Source organism: Phoenix dactylifera, chromosome 6 (assembly GCF_051530095.1).
Source record: "Phoenix dactylifera cultivar Ajwa chromosome 6, Ajwa_hap1_PhDact_Kaust_v1.1, whole genome shotgun sequence".
In the NCBI taxonomy this organism is placed as follows: domain Eukaryota; kingdom Viridiplantae; phylum Streptophyta; class Magnoliopsida; order Arecales; family Arecaceae; genus Phoenix; species Phoenix dactylifera.
The window spans coordinates 22,465,682-22,481,419 of record NC_143195.1 but is presented as its reverse complement, the minus strand read 5'-3'; the positions used below and the strand labels follow the sequence as shown (position 1 = coordinate 22,481,419).

Genomic DNA, 15,738 nt, shown 5'->3' with positions numbered 1-15,738 from the left:
ATAATATAGTTATGTTATTTATTTATACCTGTTATAAATAAATAAATAAAATTTTAAAACTGATTTTCTGACTTGGCATCCGATTTTATCGAATTTTGCGGGATATTTTCCCTTCAGAAGATCCTTCAGGACTTCGCGTGTACTTCTCGTAGAGGCCATTCGTGTGCGTGGCTGCGAAGTCAAGAATCAGATTCACAACTTTCATCCATCATAAAAGGTATTAATCTAGCATTAATCATTTATTATGGTGTCAAGGTCTAGGTCCGATTCTCGAGGTTTTACCCTCTTTTGGGGCTCCTCACGGAGATATCTTCAGAATCCATTCGATGGATATTCGGAGATTAATTGGAATAGAGTTCTTAAGTTTCAGATCTGATAGTTAATCATGCATAAAAGTTTTAGCATAATTGTTTAAACGATTCCGGCATAATCCTATGTGTTCTTAATGTGCTGATTTCTAGATTTGATCTTGTAAACATGCATGAATTAAATTGTTTGATTCATTTTTCCGCTGTATTTTTGAAATTTTAAAAGAACTACGTGTGGCTTGATTCCCCTTGTGAAGGGGTACGTAGGCAACCCGATCAGGTTCAGCCATGGTTTTCAAAAAAAAAAAAAATTTAGCATGCTAAACACCGAAGAACCTAGGAATAACTTTCAATCACATCCTCCTTGCTCCTCGACCACGTCCTCAACCGAATCCCCTGTTTCTCCGTGACCTCCTCCATATCCATCTGCATCATCCGAACTTCCTCAGCCAAGGATCCTTCCACGTCAACAAACAAGAGCTCTTCCGCATCTAAAGAATAAGCTCACCGATCCGGATTTATTCCAAATTTTCTACCATTCATTATAGCCATTAACCACCCACGAAAACAGAACCCTCTTCCCAAGTATCACGAAGGAGCTCTCTTCCAAGATCTTCCTTATCCGATTCCCCTGTTCCGCGTGTTCCTTCTCTGCTGGAGGAGAACCAGCAACCATACAACGTTCGGATAGATTTCATTAGCCGAGATCCCAACAACCCAAAGCTTGCATCTTTATCCTCTTCTTCAAAACAGAACCAGCAAAGTCCCAGCGTCATCTCCTCCCAGATTTTGTTCGCAATCAACCCACGATTCGACTTCATCCTCCCGAGCTTCACGGCATCCAAGTTTTTCTTCCCAACTTCTGGATAATCTTCCAGTCATCCAGCAACCGTATGCGCTCTTCCCAGCAATTCTTAGCACCCGCATCAAAGGATCAAGTCCTCTCAACCGTGAGCTTCATCAGCGTCATCCCCTGCCTCAAAACAGAATAGCGGTTAGCAGTGACCATCGAATAAGTCTATTCAGCTTGAGACAGAGCTTGAGGAAGAGGTAGGCGGCAATAAAAAAGGTAGTCTATCCATTCTGGCGTTCTTCTTCTAATCCGAGATCTTCTCAGCATCTTTCCATGATCATCCCAGCGTTCGGATGGTTTTCTCCCAGCAGAACAAAGTCACACGGGATAAGCTTCAACTCCAACGGCATCCAACAGCATATCCTCCATGTTCAAGGATCAAGGGACATCGACTCTATCCCACAGCCATCGATCCTTATCTACATTTGGAACAGGGAGGTGGGCAGCCTATTTAAAGGAGTCGGACATGAAGACCAGAGCATTCTTCTTTTCCCCACGAAGGCCGATCCCATCATTTAGGAAGTCTCACGGGAAACAAAAGAGGGAGAAGAGTTTCTTGAGTTCTTTGGGAATGATTTCCCAAAGGAAGAGATGACGAGGTGCTGAGAGGAAGCTGACGGGTGGAAGGAGGGAAAATCAATCATTATGAAGTCCCCCTGCAGTACCACTGTTCGACTCTTCATGGAAGGCTAATCTCTTCACTGGGGCTGCATGCAACCCTAATAAAGGGACACGGGTTTTATATTTTATTTTATATTCTTGGAGTTGTATGAACTTATTGTTTTTAATGAATATCTTCTTTTATTTCATATTTAATTTCTGTGATTTTAAGTATGATGCTTATACAACTGTTCTTCATGATCACTAAGTAAATATAAGATAGTCCATGCTTAGGGAAGATGCGATGTGCTGCCATCTTAGATTAGGGTAGACATTTCATGCCAACTGAAGATGGATTATGCCTAAATTACTTTTGTGAATTTCTATTCGAATGCTTAATGGCTTGTAGCCAATTTGCATGTTAATCCAAGAACGAAATAAAATATAATTAATCCTTATTCCGATGTTAGTGGTGAATTCCTTGCCCTAGGTTTCTCCTAAATTGATATCATTTTAATTGCATTGCTTAGTTTAATAGTCTTCACAAACTCTTCCTTTTAAATATTTTTATTTTAAAAAGAAAAACAACTGTACCCCAATCCCTGTGGATCAATACCCGTAATCACTATTGTACCAGATACGTGCTATTACGTGGTCTTTAAAGTTGACTATCACATACTCCTTGGTTAAGAGGACAACCAACGTATAAGTCTCACAATGACCTAATCTCGATAATGTTGTCGTCCTAATAACAATATATCATTTGGTCGCGAACAGGTTTAAGGACTTGAAGATAAATCCTTCTTTATCATAAAATAAGTCCTAAGAACTTCATCATATAAGAGTTAATTTGAAGATGTTCAATAAAATGATGAATAATACCAAATAACACTTTATTAATTTGTCAATTCATTTACAAAATTCAATCATCAATATGCTGACGATTGACTTTTAGGATACAATTTCCAATAACTCTCACTTTGTCTAAAGCCAATCGGCATAATATCTAATACCCATCTTCGACTTGTATTCGTTGAACTCTTTGATGCCGAAAATTTTGGTAGGGTCAGTCAGATTTTCTTTTGTATCAATCTTCTGAAGATCAATATCACCTCGTTCGACGATCTCTCGAAATAGGTGGTAGCGACGTAGAATATGCTTGGTCCGCTGATGTGCTTTGGGTTCTCTTGCTTGAGCTATGGCTCCAGTGTTGTTACAAAATACAGGCACTGGACCATCAATGGAGGGTGTCACTCCAAGCTCGGTGATGAACTTCTGCAACCATACAGCTTCCTTGGCAGCATCAGATGCTGCGATGTATTCTACTTCATATGTAGAATCTGCCATTGTATGCTGCTTTGAACTTTTTCAGCAGATGGCCCCACCCTTAAGAGTAAAAATATAACCCGACACGCTCTTGCTATCATCTTGATCTGACTGAAAACTTGAATCACTATATCCCTCAAGTTTTAAGTCAGAATCACCGTAGACAAGCCACTGATATTTAGTATTTCTCAAATACTTAAGAATAGTTTTTACAACCTTCCAGTGGTTGCTACCTGGATCAGACTGGTATCTACTCACTACTCCTAGTGAGTGTGCCACGTCTGTTCTAGTACATGTCATGGCATACAATATAGATCCTACTGCCGAAGCATATGAAATTTTATCCATACTCTCTCTTTCTTGAGGGGTTGTCGGATAATCCCTCTTAGAGAAGTTAATTCCATGGCCCATCGGAAGATAGCCTTTCTTGGAATTAATCATACTGAACCTCTTCAGTATAGTATCAAGGTATGTGGATTGGGATAATCCAAGCAATCTTCTAGATCTATCTCTATAAATCTTCATCCCTAGGATGTAAGATGCTTCTCCCAAATCCTTCATGGCAAATTGAGATGATAGCCAAACTTTTATTTCTTGTAATGCAGGAATGTCATTTCTGATTAAAAGAATGTCATCCACATATAAAACAAGAAATATAATAAATGAACCATTTGCCCATTTATAAATGCAAGGTTCCTCTTCATTCTTAATGAAGTCATACGATTTGATCACTTCCTCTTCTAAATCTCCATTTAGAAAAGCGGTTTTAACATTCATTTGCCAGATCTCATAATCTAAGTATGCTGCTATTGCAAGCATAATCCGAATAGATTTGAGCATTGCCACAGGAAAAAACGTCTCATCATAGTCAATACCATAACGCTGACGATATCATTTGACAACCAGACGGGCTTTATAGGTCTCCACCTTTCTGTCTGCGCCCTATTTTCTTTTGAAAATCCACTTACACCCTATGGGTTTAATCCCTTCGGGTGGGTTAACTAATGTCTATACATCATTAACCTTCATAGATTCCATTTTGGATTGCATGGCTCCAAGCCATTTATCAGAGTCATGCCTCTGCATAGCATCCATATAGGTGATCAGATCCTCATTGTTTTCATCAAGTTCGACAAGATCTCTGTCCCGGACCAAGAAACTGTAGTATCTGTCCGGCTGACGTGGTACTCTACCTAATCATCTTAATGGTGCATCTAGGACGGGTTCAGGATCTGATCTAATCAAATCTGATTCAATAGGTTCAGTGGATGGTGTTGGGTCTTCTATATGTTGAACTTTCCTAAGTTCTACATTAGAGCTTCTACTTCTTTCTCTGAGGAATTTCTTCTCCAAGAGTACAACTTTATTGCTTACAAACAACTTTTGTTCTTCAGCAAGGTAGAAATAATATCCTTTAGTTTCTTTAGGGTAACCGACAAAGAAACATTTGTCAGACTTGGCTTCAAGTTTGTCTGTTTTCAAACATTTGACATAAGTCGGACACCCCTAAACCCTAAGATGAGAAAGCACCTGTTTACGTCCCGTTCACATCTTATGTGGTGTTTTATTCACAGATTTACTTGGAACCTTATTAAGTATATAATAGGCTGACTCAAGTGCATATCCCCAAAGGAATATGGGCAGATCAGCAAACTCCATCATGGATCGAACCATGTCTAACAGAGTTCGATTTCTCCTTTCTGACACACCATTATATTGCGGTGTACCTAGAGAAATCCATTGGAAAAGAATCCCATTTTCTCCTAGATATGTCAAAAACTCATTGGAGAGGTATTCACCTCCTCGATCTAATCGAAGAGTTTTAGTACTCTTTTCAGTTTGTTTTTCTACTTCATTACGATATAATTTGAATATTTCAAATGATTCAGATTTATGTCTCATTAAATAGACATAACCATACCTAGATATGTCGTATGTAAACGTAATCAAATATGAATACCCACCTCTAGTATTTGTACTCATTGGTTCCCATACATCAGAATGTACAGGGGTCAATAAATCACTGGCTCGTTCACCTTTTCTGGTAAAAGGTGATTTGGTCATCTTACCAAGAGACATGACTCGCAGGTTGTCAATGATTCACAATCATTAACATTGAGGATTTCCTCTTTACTTAACATGTTCATCCTGTTCTTATTATTATGACCTAGCCTATGATGCCAAAAGTAGACATCCGTGACATTATCTATTCTAAGGCGCTTACTTGATGTGTACATTACATTAACAGGTTGTGATAACAAGTAGATGCCATTGCTCAATCGTCCATTCATTACAGTAACACCATTCATAATAATATCACAAGAACATTTCTTTATTAAAATTTCATAACCGTTCATGGCCAAAAGGCCTACGGAAATTATATTCAATAAGAACGTAGGACAATAGTGACAATCACTTAAAACAACTACATGAGAATTGAAAACAAGTTTGAGATTTCTTAAAGCTAGAACTGGAACAGATCTTCCATTCCAACATTCAGGAATCTCTCGCTATTTTCAAATCTCTCATTGACCTGAAGTCCTTGCAACGAATTGCATATATTAAACAGACTTCCAGTATCTAATACCCAGGTTGAATTATCACATATAGAGAAATTATAAGGTATTATCATATAAATACCTTGATCAGCAACTGATTGTCCTTTTCTCTTGCTTGGCCTATTCGGGTCATATAAGGCAAGGTACTACGGATAATTCCTCTTCCAATGCCCCTGCTTCTTACAATAGAAGCATTCTGCCTGACTCTGGTCAGCTTTAATCTTTTTGGTCTGACTATGCTAAGTTTTCAGCTTTCTAAGCCAACTATTAAAATTGGATCCTGTCAGCTTATCACTATCCAATAGCGATTGGAGCGACAAGTTTGTGGCCATTTCTGCATAAAAAGAAAATCGGCTATCAGTATATGAATTGACAATACCCTAAAGACTTCGACTTTAGTCTAAAGGTCCTCCCATTATTTTATACAAATTTGTAGCCTCAACCTCAAATTCGAAGAATTACACTTAACTCTTTAGTGAGCACTAGAACCCAATTGATCGCATATGGGCCCGAGTGTGGCTCGGCCAACCCATATGCACCTATTGGTAGGTTCTGAACCAATTGTTTTACCAAATAATTTCTAGTGATAATTTTGCCCCAGTCTCTTTGGCAGGCGTGTAGCGCCTCCACAAAAAATTTTGGTTAGGTCCAACCATTAAATGATAGGGTTTCATGTAATCCACTAATAGATGACCAAGCCCAAGTGTGGCTCGGCTCACCTGATCACCTATTGAAGGTACACTTGACTCATCATGTATTGAATGACAATTCCAATGGTCAAATAATCACCAGACGTGTGGTGCCTCCAATGATTATCTAGCTATTGGACACATTATCATCCAACTTAATGAGAGGCTCTGATCTAGTTATCTCTATAACTATTTCATTTTAGGGACCTAATAATTTTAGAGAATTTGATTTAATTGAGAATAGATGAGAAGAACCGATTAATCTAAATCCTCCCACTGACTTCATCAAGTCAGATTAATAAGAACTAGATTCAATCTGGTTAAGGAGACACCTAAATCAGTCAGACTGATTTTCCTTAAGGTATGGGTCAACTCGAATCATTAAGTGATCCAATAAAAATGTGATTGACCATGTCAGCCATGTAAGTGAGATAGGTGGAAGGAATATGCCATTAACTCGACAAAAATGAATCAGTGCGAGTAGCTTCCAATTAAAAACCACCGGTCAAGTTTGCCAAACTTACCTTAGACACCGACTGGTTAATCAATTTCGATTTGATCACTCAAATGACTCGGGCTCTTCCTATAAGCCTAAATCAAGTTCCATCTTGGTCTAATCAAAGACATGGAATTGATCAATCTACAACTATTGTGTTTGACCTATAGTTTTCTTGACCTAATCTAGTTACTACTTAATTAGATTTGATCAATTAACTCTAATTAAACCATGTTTGATTCTAACCTAGGTCTAACCCAATCCTAAAAACTTGATTTGAGCTAACCCAAATGCCTTATGAATTATGCAATTGTCATTTAATTGAGTTACAATTCTAGATCTAGATTTTCATATCACTTAATTCTCAATAAAATATAAACTTATGAAAATTCAGATCATTGCATAATTCTTAATTATATATTAATTACATAGTTTTAGTTCTTAAAACTTATTTTTCAGATCTGAGATTTGTAATTAATTATGTTAAAATTCAGATTTAATTCATGTTTCAATCTCAAATAATTTATGTTCATATATCACATATACAAACTAATATGAATTAACTCAAACAACATACATCTTATGTATTTTTTTATTTTTTTAAATTTTTAGATCTGATTTGTTCTTTAAAATCAGAGATCAATTGAATCATTAATTTTATTTAGATCTAATCTAAATAATATTATGATTTCAGATTTGTTTATGTTACAAATCTTAATACAAACATGCATCATATGCATTCAAAATTTCAGATCTAGTTAATCATGCATAATCAGCAATTAAATCAATCATAAAAAATACTTTAGATCTAATCTAAGAATGTTCATGATTTCATATTTAATTGCAAGAATTAAAACATAAAAGTTTAAATACGAACCTGGCTCTGATACCACTGAAAGTGAATCCTAGGTTCTTCGGTGTTAAGCATGCTGAAATTTTAAATTTTTTCTATGGCTGCACCTGTTCGGGTTGCCTACTTACCCTTTCACAAGGGGGATCAAGCCACACGTAGTTCTTTTTAATTTAAAATCACAGCAAAAAATATTGAATTAAATATTTTAATTCTAGCATGCATAAGAAATCAGATTTCAAAACATCACTACAAAACATATGATCGATATGCCAGAATCATTTAAACAACTATGCTAAATCATTTGCATGATTAATATCAGATCTAAAATGAGATTATTAAGTTCTAAACTTGTCTAATCTATGATCCAACTAATCTTCGAATACCCATTGAATAGGTTCTGAAGATTACTCTGTGAAGAGCCCCTGAAGAGGTTTAACCCTCGAGGATTAAATCTTATCTAAATTACTGGTATCAAATTTATACCTTTGCAAAATCAGAATATAATAAATCAAATGCTCGAGCTTCACAGCCACACAATCGTCTGGCCTCCACGAGTAATCCACGCGAAGTTTCTGGAGAGATCCAATCCCACGGAAGTGCTAGCTTGCAATTTCTTGAGGCTGAAATTTGATCTTCCTGACACTATCAACCTTTGATCTGCCTTCTTGGAAGAATTTGGAGGAATTGTTTATAGGGGTTGAAGAGGACTTAGATCTGATTTAAGGCTCTTATCAGGGACCCTTAACACTAACGGCGTGATGGACTTAGAGGAGGAAGAAGTCAGCTAGATTGAATGCAGAATTTTTCCATGCATGAACTAGGGTTCCTCTCTTTTCTTTTTTCCTTTCCTTCTTTTTTTCCTTTTTCTCTTAATTTTGGCCACAAGCTGATGGAGGTCATTTTAATGTCGCCCTCCACTCCTCTTCACACACCAACCTTCCAATACTTTAGGAGGATTTTATGGGGTTTCGAATTCAAAATTCAAATGCTTGTTTCATGCGCCAACACATGATGAAGCTTGATCTAATCTAAACCATTCATCATGTTGCCACTTCCTTCTTTCAATTTTGAAATTTCCATGCCCACAATCAGATTAGAGGGTCATGAGGTGATTTTGTGGTGTTTAAATTCGAAATTCAAACTTAATTAGAAGTGAGATAAAGATAAGGATGACATATGCCATGAAGAGAGAAAATTTGATCTTATCCAATTCTTTTCATGAATTTATCTCTCCATTCACCCCATCTGATGATGAAGGAGGTCCCTGATGTGTGCCACATGTCCATGGCGCCATTAAATAAATTAAATTAATTTTTAATCATATTAAAAATCAATTTATGGTGCCATGCATGGATATGTGACATGTGGATTTCAAGATCCGAACAGTTTCAGATCAAACCCATTTAATTAAATTAAATCCTAACAATTAGGATTGTCCAATTATCTTGGGTTGAACCTAATCCAATTAGGTCAATCCCTAATTAAGCACCAATTTAATCTAATTTAATTTGGTCAACCTAAGTCCTCTTGATTCAGACCTAATCCAATCAGGTCAAAAATCCTGATTGAGCCCAGAGTTGAATCCAATTCAATTTGGCTCATCCTCAGTCCATTTACTCAATCAAATTGAGTTTATTAGTAATCTTGTTGCTGGTGGTCCAAACCGAGAACGATTGGCACAGCGGTGTGAACGGAGTTCCGTTTGAGTTGCCTTGGTTGGTGTTGATTGCGCTCCACCTTCCACCGGAAAACCTGCAAGTAAGCCTCGCACCACCACCGGGGTAGTGGGGGCCCTCCGACGATCAAGTCAGAGGAGATTGGAGGAGAAGGAGAGATAATAGTAGCAAGTAAGAGAATGCTCTGGAAGTTCTTGCTTACCCCCCCTTCTCCCCCCAGCCGCATATATACCAGGCTGGGGGGTCTTTCAGGGGGGTTCGTCATCGTGGGGCACGATGGAGCTGCCACTGACACGGCCGTTACAGGGCGTCGTGGGGCAGCGCTGGGTACGGACATGATAGGGCGTAGTGGAGCTCCGCCTTGTACGGCCGTTACAGGGGATCGTGGAGCAGCGCCAGATACAACCGTTGCAGGGAGTAGTGGAGCAGGAGGCTGCGGCGTGCCTCTGGGGAATAGCCTGTTGTTGTCGAGAGATGTCCGACTCGGGGTCGGGCTGCGGAGCCGAAGATGTCCGACTCAGGGTCGGATTGCTGGATCAAGGGGCAGCCGACTCGGGGTCGGGCTGCGGAGCCGAAGATGTCCGACTCGGGGTCGGATTGCTGGATCAAGGGGCTGCCGACTCGGGGTCGGGCTGCGGAGCCGAAGATGTCCGACTCGGGGTCGGATTGCTGGATCAAGGGGCTGCCGTAGTCTTCCTAGGCGCGCATGCCGGTCACGTGGGGCATGGTGGCTAAGTTCCCCCGTAACAGTAGCCCCCCACTTCCGAGCCTGGAACCAGAAGGGGAACGGGTGAAGGGAGTGATGCTTCGAGATTGCCGCCATCCCTCGGAGAGGCGCGCGCGCTTCGAGCTCCCCGCCTTCTTTATGGCGTATGGCGGTTGTTGCTGACCTGGCAGTCTGAGGATTTCGGCGGACATCCTTCCTTAATGGCGTCGATTCGCCTTTGGGGCGCGAGCGACCCTTCGGCAGCCAGGCGTCCTCTGGCGTCACCGAGGCGTCACCCACCTTTCCGCCTATTTAACCGGGGGCCCTCCTCCGTCCGCCTTTCTCTTTACAGACATCTTCGAGTTTCTCCTTTGCGCTGCCGTCATTGCCGTCGGACTGTTCGCTTGCTCCTCCTTTGACGCTCTCGGAGCCGTTCTTCCTTCTCTTCCGGTGAGTTGCCCCATTCTTCAATTTAAGGCTCTCCATACTTTCTCCTTTTGTATTAGTGTACTCCAGTCGTTCCGGTCCTTTCCCCCTTCTTGACCCCGTCCTGACCGTAGATTCACTGGCCATTAGGGATGGGCGAAGTGAGAGCAGACCGCATTAAGTCGGAGCTGGTCGCCGAAGACCTAGATAGGTTCGTGGCTCGATACCACCTTCCCGAGGCCTGCAATGTTACGCTCCCGGGGCCTGAGGAGAGGATGTCCCATCCTTCTCCAGGGAAGGTTGCCATCAATGAGGGCATTCTTCAGGCCGGGTTCCGCTTTCCCCCCTCGGACTTAGTCGTTCAGGTGCTTCGAGGTTTAAGAGTGGCGCCGACGCAACTGGTGCCGAACTCATGGCGCGCCCTGACGGCCTTTCAGGTTCTCTGCCGCATGCACGAGGTTCCCGCCACCCTGAATGTCTTTTGGGAATGCTACGGCCTGAGCGGCCACCCCCAGGACAAAGGGTGGTGGTGCTTTGCGGCGCGGCGAGGGTGCGGCCTCGTCAAGGAGGCTCCTACCTCCATTCACGGCTGGAAGGGGCGCTTCTTTTTCGTTGACGCAGATCCCTCTTAGGGAATCAGGGCAACCTGGGAGACGCCGATGAAGTCCCCGATTGGCCTATCGAGGTTGTCGAGGGAGGAATCCGATGGCGTCGCCGTCTTGAAGGGGTTGGTTGCTGAGGGCCGGCTCTCCCCGGTGGCTCGCCTTATTTCCGAGGATACCTTGGTGAACGTCGGTCTGAGCTCGGTCCCCGCTGACCGTGAGCCCGCCACCATTTCTTTTTTAGCTCTTTTCTCCTCTTTCGTCTCGTTCTTTCCTTCAGTTTCTCAACCTCCGACCACCTCGTCCTTTTTGCAGAGATCGACGACGTCATGCGGTCGGACAAGGCAACGGCTGTTGGTAGGACGTCCCTACTGGAAGCAGTCCGGAGGAAGAAACGAGCTCCTCCGAGCGGGGCCCCACCGGCGAAGAAGTCCCGCCGGCAGGTGACTCCGACGCCGACAGACGGGTCCGGATCCACCGATCAGGGGGACGCCGCGGGCGCGGACCGGCAGTTGACGCTGTATCAGCCCTCCGATGCCGAGACTACCGTTTCTCCGGAGGCATCACCCGGGCGCGCCCGAGATGGACGGGTCGGACGTGATCGGTCACCAGCCCAGCCTTCGACTCGGTCGGCTCCGGATGATACGAGGAGGGACGCGCCGAGGCCCCGGCCGAGCGGGACCCTGTCAATTCCAGGGGCGGTCCCCGCCCCGAGCATGGTCAGCATGACTCTTCCCCAAGCGATGGGTAAGGGTAAGGCTGCAGAACCACCGTCCGACTCCGGGGAGAAGTCGGGGTCGGTCTTCACTTTCGCCGGCGCCCGAAACCTCATCGAGACGGTGCTGCTGGAGAAGGACCGCAGGCAGGTCCGGGAGATGAGGGTCCCTGACGTTGGGGCTGCCAACTGCGTCTGTCTCATGTCGGTGAGTGTTCTTTTGGTCGCTTTCATCATTTATAGGCTCTGTTGATCCCCGCCTGACGCCCTCATTTTTCCTATCTCTTAGCTCGCCCAGTACATGATCCGTCTGGAGGAGTGCTACGAGGAACAGGCGAGGCTTCTGGCGAGGGCCGAGAGCCAACTGAAGGCAGTAGAGGAGGGAGGTCAGGCTGCGGCGGGGAGGACGACCAGGGACCTCGAGATGAGGCTCCAGGTGGCCGAAGAGCGGGCACTCGGCTTCGTCACCCTCGAGAAGCAACTGTTGGAGGCTCAGGAGCAACTCAAGGTTGCCTCGGGTCTCGAGGGCGAGATCAAGAAGGCGGAGGAGCGGGCCGAGAAGCAGTCCCGGAAGGCTGCCGACTACCGGGAGAGGTGGGAGAAGGCCCAGCGGTCAGCCGACAACGCCCGCAACCAAACCCGGTCTCTTGAAGCCAAGCTGGGCGAATTGGAGTCGGCCTTGGAGAAGTCCCGCGCGAGCGACCAGGAGCTTCATTCGCGCCTGGAGGAGGCTGAGGCTGCTCGCATTGCCGCCGAGGCGAAGCACAAGGAGGCTCAGGCTGATCTGCTGAGGGTCTCCTCCGAGGCGGACGACCGGATTGTGGCGAAGGTCTTGGAGGCGAAAGCTCAGATTATGGAGCGGGCAGAGGCGGCGCTGGCCGAGAAGAGTGCGGAAATCGGGCGTCAGGCGGTACAGGCTTATCGTCAGTCCGCCGAGTTCACCCGTGATATGTCGGAGGCGGTACAGGCCTATTGTCAGTCTGACGAGTTCGTCCGTGACATGTCGGACGCGGGGTCCGACTCCTTTATCTTAGGCTTCGAGGAAGGCCTGACAAGGGTGTCGGCTAAGTACCCCGAAATTGACCTGAGTGGGATCTCTCTTCTAGACTCCTCTCCGGCGCCATTGCCCGCTGATTCTCCAACCGCCTCCCTACCCCCTGCGGACGTGCCCGGCGTTCCCGACCCGGGGGTTCCTCCAAGCTGACCTTCTGTATTTTTGTTCTTTTCTTTGTGTGTTGGTGTTTTGCCAAGTTGTATGGGTCTCGGCCCTGAAACAATGAAAGTTAATGCAAATAGAGTTTCTTCATTTCACTTTCGTCCTTCTTCTTTTTAACTCTTGGTAGCGTCTCGCTGACTTCCGACTCTTGAAATTCTTCTGGCGCTAGGCCAGGTATCTGAGGGTTAGGCCTCAGGGAATTCTTCCGGCGCTAAGCCAGGCATCCGAGGGTTAGGCCTCAGGAACTTCTTCCGGCGCTAAGCCGGGCATCCGAGGGTTAGGCCTCAGGAAATTCTTCCGGCACTAAGCCAGGCATCCGAGGGTTAGGCCTCAGGAAATTCTTCCGGAACTAAGCCAGGCATCCGAGGGTTAGGCCTCAGGAAATTCTTCCGGCGCTAGGCCAGGCATCCGAGGGTTAGGCCTCAGGAACTTCTTCCGGCGCTAAGCCAGGCATCCGAGGGTTAGGCCTCAGGAACTTCTTCCGGCGCTAAGCCAGGCATCCGAGGGTTAGGCCTCAGGAACTTCTTCCGGCGCTAAGCCAGGCATCCGAGGGCTAGGCCTCAGGAAATTCCGCTCGTTGGTCGGCCAAGGCTGGCGCAAGCCGAGGCGACCGGTCGGGGCTTCAGGCTAGTTTGCTTTCGGGATGATCATCGGGTTAGCCTGGCATCCGAGGGCCAAGCCTCGGGAGATTCCGCTCGTTGGTCGGCCAAGGCTGGCGCAAGCCGAGGCGACCGGTCGGGGCTTCAGGCTAGTCTGCTCCCGGGATGATCATCGGGTTAGCCTGGCATCTGAGGGTTGTCAGGCCTCAGGAAATTCCGCTCGTTGGTCGGCCAAGGCTGGCGCAAGCCGAGGCGACCGGTCGGGGCTTCAGGCTAGTCTGCTCCCGGGATGATCATCGGGTTAGCCTGGCATCCGAGGGCCGAGCCTCGGGAAATTCCGCTCGTTGGTCGGCCAAGGCTGGCGCAAGCCGAGGCGACCGGTCGGGGCTTCAGGCTAGTCTGCTCCCGGGATGATCATCGGGTTAGCCTGGCATCTGAGAGTTGTCAGGCCTCAGGAAATGGTCGTGCGCCTGTCGCTTGCCGCCCGACGGGATTTCTCCGTGGCCAGCTGCGATCGTGTTTCTCCTCCTCTCCAAGCGTCGCCTGGGGAACACCAGATGGGCATTAAATGCTAATTGAGGGGTTACCTGGGAAATCGGATCGCCAGTTGCTGCTTGCGAGGAGTGTCAGTTAAGCGGCCGCGATACGCGCGTTCTTCGAGGCGGATGCGGCCTGGGCGCGAGCGGAGATATGTGGACCTAGGGGTACAGGCCACCCGGAGTGTCCTGCACAAAGAATGCGATTAAGGAGAATAACGCTTAGAAAATCGCGGGAAGATACGCCTCGAGAGCCGGATCGGCTCCGGATTCAATGCGCCCGCATTTATTGGAGCCACCCGCATCGGAACGACCGGGGGGCCGCAGTTTGGCTATAAATATAGGTGCAGGTGCGATGGAGCCTGCCAAGCCGGAGCTGTTCAGGTTGCCATGGATCGTGGGCCTCCTCTCCGGCGCATGGTTGAGAGACCCCTACCGAAGGAACGGGAGGCGCGCCCTTCGCGACTTCCGCCAACTAGCCGTTTCATCTGGGATCAACAAGGAGGTTCTCCCCGGCGGAACTCCGCTCTAGGCGTTTCATCCGGGATCACGTCTCCCCTCCTTGAAGTTCAGCCTCCCGATTGAGCTCCGCACCAGACGCTTGATCCGGGACCGCGCCTCCATATGCTCTTCTCCCTTGTATTCCTTCTCTCCCCTAACACTGGGGAGGACCGGAATATCCCTTGGAGGTGGCGTTCCCCTGAAGGCAGCGGGAGCTTCTTCTGCGGCGGCTCCTCGTCTTTTTCGTGAGGCGTGGATGGCGCCTCTGGGTAGGAGCAGTGTGGACTTCTCCTTCGTCCACTTCTTCTTCATCCGCGCCGGCTCTTCGTCTTTTTCGTGAGACGTCGATGGCGCCTCCGGTTGGAAGCACCCACTTCCGGTGGGATTGCAGCCGCTTCGGATGGAGGTTTCGGGATCCCAGATTTTCAGCTCCTCGGAGTCTCCACCTCTTCTTTACTTTCTTTACACCCTAATTCCCCTCTGGGAATTCCTTGTAATCACACGAGCACGCCATTGTAACCAGAAATTATTGAAATGAAAAGTGTTATACATTTTTGAACTGTCTTTCTGGCATTGTCGTTCTACTGGTAATACATCCTCAGGTTAGCGGAATTCCAGCTCCTTGGAATTTCTCGACCATCTAGGGCCTCCAACTGGTAGGAGCCAGGTCGGTTTACCCAGCGAACCCTATACGGGCCTTCCCAATTTGGCGCTAGCTTCCCACCTTCCGCAGGTTGAGATGCTTTAGCTCGCCTTAGCACCAGATCTCCGATTCTGAAAAGTTCGGTCGGACCTTGGAGTTGTAATATCGGGCCACCCTCCGCTGATACATCGCCATCCGAACCTGCGCCATTTCCCTCGCTTCTTCCAAGAGATCCAGGTTCCCTCGGAGTTGCTCCGAATTGGCCTCGGGTCGGTGCGCGGCCACCCGAGGTGAGGGGAGTCCGAGCTCCACGGGGACAACGGCTTCCGTGCCATAGGTTAGGCTGAAAGGCGTCTCTCCGGTAGGGGTCCGATGCGTGGTCCGATACGCCCAAAGGACATTCTCGAGTTCTTCGACCCAAGCTTGCCCCGTCCG

The 15,738-nt window shown here is 46.3% G+C and overlaps 1 long non-coding RNA gene across 1 annotated transcript; it reads left to right on the top strand.

The window, feature by feature from the left end:
• Positions 1-668: 668 nt before the first annotated feature.
• LOC149753353 (uncharacterized) lies at positions 669-1,970 on the top strand. The gene is made up of 2 exons (XR_016395730.1): positions 669-1,358; positions 1,448-1,970. It is a non-coding gene; the product is annotated as an uncharacterized LOC149753353 (long non-coding RNA).
• Positions 1,971-15,738: the final 13,768 nt, after the last annotated feature.